Consider the following 13,701-nt stretch of genomic DNA (forward strand, 5'->3'; position numbering starts at 1 on the left):
TTCAAATATGGAGTGGTGTGTAGGGACCTTCTCTCTGACTATATTTCTATTCTGTTTATCTGGGATTCCTAGATCTAATAGTCATAATTTATATGATACATTTTTGATCATTTCTGAATTTTGAGTTTAACTAATGTACCTATTTATTATTTACTAGAACACGGTTAAGGTATTGGATTTTGCATTCCTTGCTGGGATCTCATAAATTATTTCCAGATCGACATAAAAATTGGTTTGTCGGTGTGTGAAAGGATTTCCTAAGCAATGATTTAATATACTAGTTATGAATTCTTACTGTTGATTTAAGTTCAAGGTTAGTATTTACTCCGCCTTATGCGCACACATTTTACATTAAACACTTCTGTGGCGGTGGATGGCTGTGGAGTTTTGGTTGCTAATTTTGTGATTGGCCTTATTCCACCCCCGGATAGCAATTGTCTCTGTCTACTTCTCCCTGTGAGAAAAGGGCAAGAGATTATTGCTACACTTCATTTTCTATCAATTCCTCCTGTAGGAAGGTTTTTGATAGTACTGTTCTTCTTTTTTTTTATTAGATACCCCCTCTATAGATCCCTCCCTTTTTTTTTTTTTTTTTTCTCTTTCAGGGGAGTGAGATCTGTTTGCTCACTTCCCATTCCATCCTTCCCCTTGGTCCTTTGACTGATCCCCTTACGTTTGGTCTTTCCTGCTGCATATCCCTTTGACGAGAGATATGTCTTCTACTACTGGCAATAAGGTTGTTCCGGCACGAAAAATCAGAATATATTCTATTAACATAAAAGGCCTTAATGTACCGGAAAAGAGGTCGAAACTATTATTACTACTCAAAAAAACTAGATCCGATATAATATTTGTACAAGAAACACATTTTAAGACTGACAACTTCCCAGCATTTACAGACAAAAGATTTCCCCATATGTTTCATGCAACTAACCCGAATTCCAAGAGCAGAGGTGTTTCCATTTTAATATCAAAATACTGTCCATTCCAAGTTTTGGATACTAAATTGGATACAGAAGGCAGATACATATTTATAAAGGGCACACTATATAACAAACAAATAACTTTAGGTAATATTTACGCCCCTAATAGACTTCACGCCCCATTTTTTAAAGATGTATTAGAATCCCTTGAATCTTTTGCTGATGGCATGGTTATACTGGGTGGGGATTTCAATATAGCTCTCAATCCCCTTCTAGACACGTCATCAGGCTCTTCCAAAACACCATATAAAACACTGAATCTAGTCAAAAAATTGATGCACCGTCTATCATTGCATGACTCATGGCGCACTTTAAATCCTTCTACAAAAGACTATACTTACTATTCCCCGCCGCACAACTGCTACTCAAGGTTGGACTACTTTTTTATTTCCCAGGGAGACCTGGAATCCCTAATCGACACATCTATAGAGCCCATGGTTTTATCGGATCACAATCCCATCTCTATAAGTTTGACGATGGAGGACAAACCTGCTCCACGAAAAACTTGGAGACTGGATACTTCATTACTCACTGACAAAGGAGTGGTTCAAAAAATAAATTCTTTGCTTTCATTGTACTTTAAGGAAAATTCTACACCTGATGTGCATCACTCGACTACTTGGCTGGCCCATAAATGTGTAATTAGAGGGGAGTTTATTTCATTAATGGCAAAAAGTAATAAAGACAGGAGGGTACATATTAAAAACCTCACCGATAGAATTGAGACTTTGGAAAGAAGTCATAAACAGTCCCTTAATTCGGATATACTCGAGGAACTGACTAACACCAGGAAGGAATTGCTTGAGATATTGGAAAAAAAAATAAAAAGAAATAATGTATATTCACAGAAATTCTTCTATGAATATGGCAATAAGACCGGTAGGCTCTTAGCCAACTCACTGAATACATCAAAAAGGAAATTTGATAATATTCACTCTATAATGGATAAAAAGGGTAAGAAACTCACGAGTACCTCTGATATCACCAAGCAATTCCAGATTTACTACTCGGATCTGTATAATCTAAATTCTATGGATCCAGCTAACAAATTAAAATCGAGAACTGAAATGATTGCGGAATTTCTTGCATCCTATTGCCCTAACCCTATTTGTCCGGAAGTAGCCAAGGATTTGGATAAACCATTGGAAGTATCCGAAGCCCTTGTTGCTCTTGATCAACTTAACGTAGGTAAAAGTCCGGGTCCTGACGGGTTTCCTGTCAACTATTACAAAACCTTTAGTGACGTCATAATTCCTAATTTTGTATTGGCGTTCAATTCTCCCCCTGCTCAATGGTCGACCTTTCAAGACCTACTAGAAGCTCATATAGTGCTCATTCCCAAACCTAATAAAGATAGTAACCTAGTATCCAATTACAGGCCAATTTCACTCCTAAATGTGGATATCAAGTTATACGCAAAAATTTTAGCGAACCGCATCTTACCCCTTTTAAAAGATTTGATTTCATTGGATCAAGTGGGCTTTACTCCGGGGAGGGAGGCTAGGGACGATACCACCAAAGCCCTATGTATTCAAAACTGGCTTTTAGAAACGCAGCTTCCTGGGTTCATGCTCTCCCTTGACGCAGAGAAAGCCTTCGACAGGATTGCTTGGGATTACATGCACGCAACTTTGGGGTTTTTAGGCTTTGGAGATCGCATGTTGCAGTTCATAAAACTTCTTTATTCATCCCCAAGGGCAAGGATCAAGGTTAATGGATGTCTGTCGGAGGCTTTCTCTGTGTCAAATGGGACACGTCAGGGCTGCCCATTATCGCCAATTATTTTTATTTTAATACTAGAACCTTTTCTTTGTAGAATTCGATCCAACAAGGATATAGTGGGTATAAGTGTTAAAGATAAACAATACAAACTAGCTGCATTTGCCGACGATGTGCTGCTTTTTCTGTCAAAACCCATAATTACTCTCCCCAACCTACTAAAAGATTTTTCAATGTTTACTTTTATATCTAACTTTAAAATCAATTTGGCTAAATCAAGAGCACTTAATATCTCACTGCCCAATGACGAGATGGCACTGTGTAAACAGAACTTCCCTTTTATTTGGGTGGACGAGGAACTATCTTACTTGGGCATTAATATTTCTCCGGATATTAATAACTTATACAAGGCTAACTTCTTACCATTATTGAATACAGTCAGATCAGATTTATTGAAATGGGACAAAGGTATGTTTTCATGGTTCGGTCGTGCGAACATACTGAAAATGAATATTTTACCTAGGTTTCTATATCTATTCCAGGCTCTCCCCATAACCGTTCCGGGTTCTTTTTTCAAGTCATTTAGACGGATTTGCCTAAACTTTATTTGGGGGGGGAAACAGCCACGAATTAAATGGGATAAATTAACCACGCCAAAACTAATGGGAGGCATTGGAGTCCCGGACTTACGCAAATATTATTGGGCCAGTCACTTGTCCAGGATAGTAGATTGGCATGTGCATGTTAATTTGAAGGATTGGATTTACTTAGAAGAAATTTCTTGCCTTTCAAATGTACCTATAAGCCACTTACCATGGACCATTCCTAAAAAAATCCCTAGGTGCATCAAGTCACATCCTGTAACGGGAACTTCCCTGAAAATCTTTAGACATCTGTGCAAAGCTATGGATTTGTCCTCAATATATGGACCAATCACTCCTATAACCCATAGCCTCGAAATTCCTTTTCCTAACACTGGCTCGACTCCTTCCGACACCTCTTCCACAATGAAATACAGGGCGGCGGACTTCTTCAAAGACCGTGCTCCCATTTGTTATGAATCCTTTAAATCCACCAATCCTGGATGCAATATATCCGATTTATACTTTAACAGAATTTCTGATTTTCTCAAGAAATTAGATCCTGTGACTGGATGGTTTAGACCCAAAACGCTGTTTGAATCCGTCTGTTTGAGTGGTTTCCCTCAGAAACACCTAATATCTCTTTTACACACCCTTCTTAATTCATCCATTGACCTCCAAGCAGATTTCACAAACCTCAAATGGGAAGAGGATCTTCAGATATCAATAACATCTGAAGACTGGTCAACTATTTTCAGACGTATACACAAGGGCACGTTAAACGTTTTAACTCAGGAAAATGGGTATAAAATTTACTCGAGATGGTATAGAACCCCGTCAATTATTCATAAATTCAGTCCAGAAACATCCCCGCTGTGTTGGAGATGCAATAGTGCACCTGGTACTTTGTTACACATTTGGTGGAAATGCTCCGCTTTAACCCATTTCTGGAAAGAAATCCATAGATTAATAACACAAATTACTACTTATGAACCGGATTTTACTCCAGAACAATTTTTGTTACACCTTTCTAGCCTCTCACATTCCACCTATAAGAATACCATAGTTTTGCACCTAATTAACGCGGCGAGATTATGTATCCCAATTAAATGGAAACAAACTACACCACCTACAATTCCCGACTGGATCCACAGGGTTAATCACATTGCCAGCATGGAAGAACTGATACACCAGTCAAGAGATTCTTCTAGTGTTTACATAGATAAATGGTCATGTTGGATACATTTTGCGGAATCTACCGAATATGGTATTTTGTTGAAGTCATGAACATTAAAAACAAAATATTCTGTCTTTTCAATGTTGAGGAAAAAGAGTTTTCTCTCACCTTTTATAGGAAAATAATAGACCAGTTATAGATATTCTGTATTTAAAAGTCTAGACCGAATATACACCCTTCTCTAACTTATTCTCTCACTTTTCCCTATGTAGTCCTTGTTATTATTTTTTTGTTTTGAATGACAATTCATTTGATGTACTGTTTAATGCATTTTTTTTTTTCAACATTTAGGTATGCTACTGCTGAAAAGTCTTATCTGGCATTTGCATAATATATGTTGTTTCAATAAGAAATGTTTGTAAACTTATATTCTGAAAATCTAATAAACAGAATTCAAAAAAAAAAAAAAAAAACGGCTCTCCATGTTAGTCTATGGCCTCATGCCCACCATGATGTTTTTGAGCTGTAGATGGCTGAGCCGTTTTTAAGCTGCAAAAAAAAAAACCTGGACCAGTGCGTTCTGAAGCTCCAGCCTTAAGAGCTGCAAAAACGCCAGACGTTAAAAAACTCTCAAAAAAAGCGCAAAAAACGCTACGTTTTTGAGCTCCAGCTCAAAAAAAATAAAATAAAATGGACAGGCGTTTTTAAGCTGTAAAAAAGGCAAAAAAAAAGTGGCTGTAAAGACGTCCATGGAAATGAAGCCTTATGAATACTTTTTCAAGGCACTGTATAAGCAAGATGTAGGAACACAATCTATAAAATAAAATCTCTTAGAAAATTAGATATTTAACCACTTAAGGACCGCCTCATGTAAATATACATCAGCAGAATGGCACGGACAGACACATGCACGTACCTGTACGTGCTCTGCTTGACGTGGGTCGGGGGTCCGATCGGGACCCCCCCCCGGTACATGCGGCGGTCCGTAAGCCTCGGGGAGCGATCCGGGACGACAGCGCGGCTATTCGTTTATAGCCACCCCGTCGCGATCGCTCCCCGGAGCTGAAGAACGGGGAGAGCCGTATGTAAACACGGCTTCCCTGTGCTTCACTATGGCGGCGCATCAATCGAGTGATCCCTTTTATTAGGGAGACTCGATCGATGATGTCAGTCCTACAGCCACACCCCCCTACAGTTGTAAACACACACAAAGTGAACCCTAAATGTTACAGCGCCCCCTGTGTTTAACTCCCAAACTGCAACTGTCATTTTCACAATAAAGAATGCAATTTAAATGCATTTTTTGCTGTGAAAATGATGGTCCCAAAAATGTGTCAAAATTGTCCGAAGTGTCCGCCATAATGTCGCAAGTCACGAAAAAAAAATCGCTGATCGCCGCCATTAGTAGTAAAAAAAATAAAAAAAATAAAAATGCAATAAAACTATCCCCTATTTTGTAAACGCTATAAATTTTGCGCAAACCAACCGATAAACGATTATTGCGTTTTTTTTTACCAAAAATAGGTAGAAGAATACGTATCGGCCTAAACTGAAAAAAAAAAAAATTTATATATGTTTTTGGGGGATATTTATTATAGCAAAAAGTAGAAAAATATTGAATTTTTTTCAAAATTGTCGCTATATTTTTGTTTATAGCGCAAAAAATAAAAACCGCAGAGGTGATCAAATACCACCAAAAGAAAGCTCTATTTGTGGGGGAAAAAGGACGCCAATTTTGTTTGGGAGCCACGTCGCACGACCGCGCAATTGTCTGTTAAAGCGACGCAGTCCCGAACTGTAAAAACCCCTTGGGTCTTTAGGCAGCATATTGGTCCTTGGCTTAAGTGGTTAAAACCTCCTCCCTCCAAAATATACAACATTGTCAAAAAAACAACAACATCCATGTCCGGACTGCAGTACCACATTTTCCAGTTTTCAGTGCACCCCTACTCCCCTTAAGGACAGAGAAAGACAATGGGAAACCTAATAATTCCAAATGAAACACACGAATACACAATGCAACTCCAGAGGCCTCGCGCCTTTCAATTTTAAGGTCAAGCGGGGTGTCCAATTTTCCTTATTAAAATGGTCAAGTTGCATTTCAAGCCTGATAAGAACATTCCTTGCAGCATGTTTTCCGAAGCGGGAATAGAGAGGTCCCTTTTTATCAACAGAAAGTAAAATACAACAATTTATCACGGCAAAGAACCGAGCATAGGCCTGTGGCAGATGCTAAATTGCTCTTTTCTACAGCAGGTGTTTGACCATAAACACATTTATTTCCGGATATTCCTTTCCAAGTCAAAGAAAATGTAATTCCATTTAACTATCTGAGAGGGCAAGGCCAAACAAACAAACAAACGATTGAAACACTCGCAGTATGTCAAATGCCAAAGTGATGTAAAGTGATGAGAGAGAAAATAGCCGCTCTAGGTGGGAGCCTTGATGGAGATCCACCATGCAGATATCACAGGTGCAGGCAATGCATTCAGCAAGACAGGAACAAAGGATGTTCCTTGATTGCCGCACTCTGAACAATGGTTGCCTTTATTGAATTAGGAACAGCACTACAAGTCACAGCAAACAAAACAAAAACCTGGATAGCTGACGCGTTTCACACTAGATCTAGTGCTTAATCAAAGCCGAGTAGTGCTGTTCCTAATTCAACAAAGGCAACCATTGTTCAGAGTGCGGCTGTCCAGAAACATCCTTTGTTCCTGTCCATCAGTAAAGTGATGCAAAGACTCTTGTGAACCACTCAGTCTTGCTGGGCTATAGGAGTGAACAGCATATGGAAAGTAAAGATGACAGACTACAGTCACTGCCCCACCTCTTATCAGTTCTTTAATCTGGGGGGTCTCCAAACCTTCTAAACAAAGGGCCAGTTTACAATACTTCAGACTTTATGGGGGCAGGACTGCAGCCAGCTGGAGTAGAACATGCTTGGGTGTCTCAGGCTTGGAGGTCAATGGGAGTAAATAGTTTACATAACACATGTGGTCAGTAGGATAAAGATTAGTGCTCCCTCATTGGTATTAATGAAGGGGGGGATAGTGCCCCATCATTGGTGTTAATTAGATAAAAAGTACCCAATTGCTGGTCTCAGGAATAGTGTCCCATTGTTAATAGCAGTGGGAGGAATAGCACCCCATCACTGGTGTCAGTGGAAGGCCCATTGTTGGTGTCAGTGGGAGGAATAGCACTTAATTGTTAGTGTCAGTGAATGGAAACTTGTCATCATGCTGATGACAGAGGAACGGAGCAGCAGAAAGACACAGCACTTAGAACTTTGGAGAGAGATAAGTAAACACTGCAGATATATGTGCCCAGGCCAGATTTCATGAATGGGGTTTACATCCACTTTAAGTTTAAATAGTAGGTAAGGTTTAATAAAAAGACAATAATCCATCCAGTTCAACCTGGCAGCTGCCATTGCAGCCATGAGTTTGTTTTAGACCTTTGACTGCCATGATGTATAGAATACGACCATAGTGACCCATCTGAATCATTGTAACATTTGTATGGTCAGCTTTATGCATTGTGAAAGAGCCACACAGAGACTCCCCCCCCCCCAACAGGGGGTCATCTAGGTACCCAGCAGTGGCAATACCACAGGAATATAGTGGGGCTACTACAAGGGCCAGCATCTTGGTTAATACCCAAGGTGCAAGGCAACAAACTGGAAGTGTAGGGACCCAAACGGCAAAGTGTATGAATCTTTAATGCACTGGAAAGAGGCTAACAAATAGGTCAGCATCTTTGATGTCCACTAGGACCAGAAAACTTTCCTGGCCTCGAAAGACAGACACATAAAATGTCTAGGACTGCAATGCACAGGCTTGGAGAGTGAAACCTGAGGCGGATGGGTGGAGGGTGGCTTAGGTCAGGGCAAAGGGAACATCTTAAAAGAGAAGTATGGGTTAGCAAAAACAAAAATGATACTCAGCTAGGTGGATGCAGCATCAGTCCCCTGTCAGCTCTAAGACTGAGAACTGAGCAACCAAAGAGCACTGATCACTCAGTTCTCAGTGTTCTGTGAGCAGAGAGCTGGTAACTGTCAGTCACTGGCTCTCTGCTCTGCCCCTCCAGCCCTTACTTGAGCGCTGGGCTGTGGAAGAGGCTAAGCCAGCTCCCAGTCAAGACTTCTGGGTGTTTTCAGAGCATGGACCGGCTCTGTAATGTCACCAGACAGTGGGCTTTAGCCCACTGCTGGCTAAAAATGGGTCACACGAGCGCAGAAAGCTTTGGCTATAACTCGCATTTACACAAAGCGACAGGGTTTATTTAACCCTTCTCTCCAAAATGTTTTTGCAATATACACTTTAATGGGAGACATTGCTGCGTGCACTCTCCAGTTTTGTATATACTTCAAAGAATATATTTTTTGGTGTGTCGGACACATCTGAGCATATCACACCAATGTGGTTGAAACCGTACTTACTGTGAGAGCCTTCAAAAAAGGAAAATATGCCCAGACTACTTCCTTTTTCTCACAGAAAAAAACCCTAAAGGTGACCATAGATGGATCGAAAACCAAGCCAGTTTAGCAGGAACCTGCTCAATTTCAAAAAGTGTGTGCCCATCCCTGTTAGATCAACTTCTGTTAAACAAACTTTTGTCGATCAGTGGCTGCAGACACTGATCAGTGTATTCTGAATCCCATTATCAGAATACAGTGTCCTGGCAGGGGAATTTCTCCATTTACGTTGTCTGTGTGGATGGAGGGAGTTGTTTCTTCTAAATTTCTTAGCCCGCTGGCCCAATCATCTATGATTTAGATCAGGGGTCTTCAAACTTTTTAAACAAAAAGGTCAGTTTATTGTCCTTCAGACTTTATCGGGGTGGACGTTGGTATCAATGGGAGGAATAATGCCCAAATGTTAGGGTCAGTTGGAGGATAGTACCCCATCACTTATGTTAGTGGGAGGATTTGTGCCCCATTGTTGATGTCAGTGGAAGGAATAGTGCCCAATCGTTGGTGCCAGCAGGAGGATTTGTGCCCAATCATTGGTGTCAGTGGGAGGAATTGTGCCCAATTGTTGGTATCAGTGGAAAATACTGTGCTCAATTGTTGGTGTCAGTAGGAGGAATTGTGCCCAATTTTGGTACCAGTGGGAAATACTGTGCTCAATTGTTGGCGTCAGAAGGAGGAATTGTGCCAAATTGTTGGCGTCAGGAGGAGGAATTGTGCCTAATTGTTGTCAGTGGGAGGTACTGTGCCCAATTGTTGGTGTCAGGAGGAGGAGTTGTGTCCAATCATCATTGTTAGTGGGAGGAATTGTGCCCAATCATTTGTGTCAGTGGGAATAAAAACGCCCCATCGTTGGTATCACTGGAAGGAATGCCATTTTGTATCAGTGAGAGAATCCCCCCCCCCTAATCCCCATGCGCCCAGTCCTTAATCTCCATGCAGGGTGCCAGATGCATGGATTTCAGAGTTTTTTTTAACCACATGATTAGAGCCCTAATTGGCTATAAAAAAAAGTCGGCTCAGGACGCAGAGCCCACCCACTTGTGTGATAATAGCGAATTAATATTCGCTATTGTCTTCCTGCTTTTCCACATGGTCAATCAGGAAGCGGGTCTTAAAGGGGTTGTAAAGGTAAACAAAAATTCCCTAAATAGCTTCCTTTACCTTAGTGCAGTACTCCTTCACTTACCTCATCCTTGAATTTGCTTTGAAATGTCCTTATTTCTTCTGAGAAATCCTCACTTCCTGTTCTTCTGTCTGAAACTACACACCGTAATGCGAGGCTTTCTCCCTAATTTGGAGAAAGCCTCTTGAGGGGGGAGGGGGGCGAGCAGGAGGGTCATGACGCTCTCTACTTTGCAGATAGAGAAAGAAGCTGTGTGTTAGTGGGAGTCCTGACACTCCTGCTCGCCCCCTCCCCCCTCAAGAGGCTTTCTCTACACCAGGGAGAAAGCCTTGCATTACTGTGTGTAGTTGTCAGGACCATTAAGGTAAGTACTCACCGAGGCCGAGATGCTGAGGGCGGCTCACCTTTGCGACCCTGTGCAGACTGCTCCCTGGAGTTAGAACAGAGGAGGGACGGCACAAGGAGGCACCGGTGCCGGGAACTGGTAGGCAGACTTGGTGCAGCTGACGAAAACAGGGCAGGTGCAGAGGACTGGAGACAGTCGTTGATCAGGCAGGAACAGGCAGGTAAGTCCAGAAGGGACCAACAGGAAACAAGGCAAATCCGGGTCACTGGCCGTATGTCAGGAGTTGGAGAGATCAGAGGAAGTCCGTGAGAGCAAGCCAAGGTCAAGGGGCAGGAGACAACAGCAAATCCGATAAGCAGGCAGGGGTCAAGTGTAGGAGACGGCAGAGAGTAGTCAAGGCCCAATCCGGGTCAAACAGGTCAGGGTATTCAGGTTTCAAGGTTCTCTCACAGGGTAAAGCTGACAACGAACCAGCAATTAGCAAAAAGGAAGGGCCTGGCTTAAATAGGCCACACTGGCCACTGATTGGTCCACAGAAGTACAGGTTCAGAACCAGGCTCCAACGGACAGCAAGCAAAGTAACACTTGAGCAGTGGCTCAGAGGCAAAGAGCTGGACTTGTAATGGATAGGTCCTAGGTTCAAATCCACCCAGAGCCAACTGGGGAATGTGACCGTAAAGGGCAGTGCCCTGACAGTGCCCCCCCCCCTAGGGGCGGACTCCGGACGCCCAAACTGTCCACTAGTTCTGGATGCTCCTGATGGATCAAACGGGGAGCATGTAGATCTTTACTTTTTCTTTTTGGACTTTTTTGATCCTGAAGTTCTGGTAGGGGGCGCCCTCCTTGCTTGTAAGGCCTGTTCAAAAGTCGCCAGATCCTGTTTACGGACCATAGTACCATTCAAGGCATATGTACAGTCTGGAGGGAGAACTTCACCTGGGGGAATATGATCTGGAACTTCAACTGGGGACACAGGAACTGAAGACACAGGAACTGGAACTGGGGACACAGAAACTGAAGACATAAGAACTGGAACTGGGGACACAGGAACTGAAAACACAGGAACTGAAGACACTGGAACTGGGGACACAGGAACTGAAGACACTGGAACTGGGGACACAGGAACTGAAGACACTGGAACTGGGGACACAGGAACTGAAGACACTGGAACTGGGGACACAGGAACTGAAGACACTGGAACTGGGGACACTGGAACTGGGGACACTGGAACTGGGGACACAGGAACTGAAGACACTGGAACTGGGGACACTGGAACTGGGGACACAGGAACTGAAGACACTGGAACTGGGGACACAGGAACTGAAGACACTGGAACTGAAGACACTGGAACTGAAGACACTGGAACTGAAGACACAGGAACTGAAGACACTGGAACTGGGGACACAGGAACTGGGGACACTGGAACTGAAGACACTGGAACTGGGGACACTGGAACTGGGGACACTGGAACTGGGGACACTGGAACTGGGGACACTGGAACTGGGGACACTGGAACTGGGGACACTGGAACTGGGGACACTGGAACTGAAGACACTGGAACTGAAGACACTGGAACTGAAGACACTGGAACTGAAGACACTGGAGCCGGAACTGGGGACACTGGAGAGGTAGGTACAGATTCTGAGGCATAGAAAAAACTCCCAATAGTACCCAGCTGAAGAAGCTTTGGCCGAGGTGGGCGAGTTGGGCAGAGCGATATAAGGTGCCCGCTAGCACCACAATAAAAGCAAAGTCCATAGCCTCTCCTCCGCTCTCTTTCTACCTCAGATAGGCTGGACCGGATGGCCCCGATCTGCATGGGTTCTTCCTCCTCCAAGGTAGGCGTGTGTGCATCCACAGAAATGTCAAGACCTTGTGATGGGGAAACTTCCAGGCTGGGCACATACAGAGTCACATAATTTGGCACACACTGGGCTGGCTGGATGTCATAACCGTACTGGGGCTTCCTATCCTTGGGTACCCGTAGGCCCCGTAAACTAAGAGCAGACCTGGGAGTGCTGGTCCTCTTGGAAGCAGGGATATATGAGTCCAGAGCAGACATGAACGTCTCCCAGCTGTCCAAGACTGGACTTTTTTCCTGCAGCAGCAGGTGATCCCACAATTTGACCTGCCCTGTTAGCAAGTTGACGAAGGCTCTAACCTTAATATAGTCCGTGGCATAGGTCCTAGGTTTAAGGGTGAACAATAGCTCACATTCGGTTTTAAAGCACAAGAAGGATGCACGGCTACCATCAAATTTTTCTGGCATGACAACAAAAGGTTCATAACATGCTGGTTCCGGGGCTGGGCGTGTTGTCCCTTTACATTTTTGGACTTCTTGTTGTAGTTCCTGAATAGTATGGTTCAGGCTGGAGACTTGCAGAGCCAGGGAGGTGAGCATCTTGTACAAGTCTGCGGACTCCATATTATTAGTTAGTCCATTATGTAAGGGTTTACCTTCTTGCAATTTTTGAACGGCAACCGTCAAAACAGACACCTGTTGACACAGGTTTTCAAGGGGTGAGCATGCCCTGTCGGCCTCAGACATAATGGCTGGTTTGTACTGTCAGGACCATTAAGGTAAGTACTCACCGAGGCCGAGATGCTGAGGGCGGCTCACCTTTGCGACCCTGTGCAGACCGCTCCCTGGAGTTAGAACAGAGGAGGGACTGCACAAGGAGGCACCGGTGCCGGGAACTGGTAGGCAGACTTGGTGCAACTGACGAAAACAGGGCAGGTGCAGAGGACTGGAGACAGTCGTTGATCAGGCAGCAACAGGCAGGTAAGTCCAGAAGGGACCAACAGGAAACAAGGCAAATCCGGGTCACTGGCCGTGGGTCAGGAGTTGGAGAGATCAGAGGAAGTCCGTGAGAGCAAGCCAAGGTCAAGGGGCAGGAGACAACAGCAAATCCGATAAGCAGGCAGGGGTCAAGTGTAGGAGACGGCAGAGAGTAGTCAAGGTCCAATCCGGGTCAAACAGGTCAGGGTATTCAGGTTTCAAGGTTCTCTCACAGGGTAAAGCTGACAACGAACCAGCAATTAGCAAAGGGGAAGGGCCTGGCTTAAATAGGCCGCACTGGCCACTGATTGGTCCACAGAAGTACAGGTTCAGAACCAGGCTCCAACGGACAGCAAGCAAAGTAACACTTGAGCAGTGGCTCAGAGGCAAAGAGCTGGACTTGTAATGGATAGGTCCTAGGTTCAAATCCACCCAGAGCCAACTGGGGAATGTGACCGTAAAGGGCAGTGCCCTGACAGTAGTTTCAGACAGAAGAACAGGAACTGAGGATTTCTCATA

At 43.6% G+C, this 13,701-nt stretch overlaps 1 protein-coding gene across 2 annotated transcripts in view; it reads right to left on the bottom strand.

Moving 5' to 3' along the window:
* SLC36A4 (solute carrier family 36 member 4) overlaps positions 1-13,701 on the bottom strand; it is a 363,728-nt gene that overhangs the window by 231,160 nt on the left and 118,867 nt on the right. The gene's annotated exons all lie outside the window — the stretch shown is intronic.

This window comes from Rana temporaria, chromosome 2, assembly GCF_905171775.1.
Source record: "Rana temporaria chromosome 2, aRanTem1.1, whole genome shotgun sequence".
Taxonomy (NCBI): domain Eukaryota; kingdom Metazoa; phylum Chordata; class Amphibia; order Anura; family Ranidae; genus Rana; species Rana temporaria.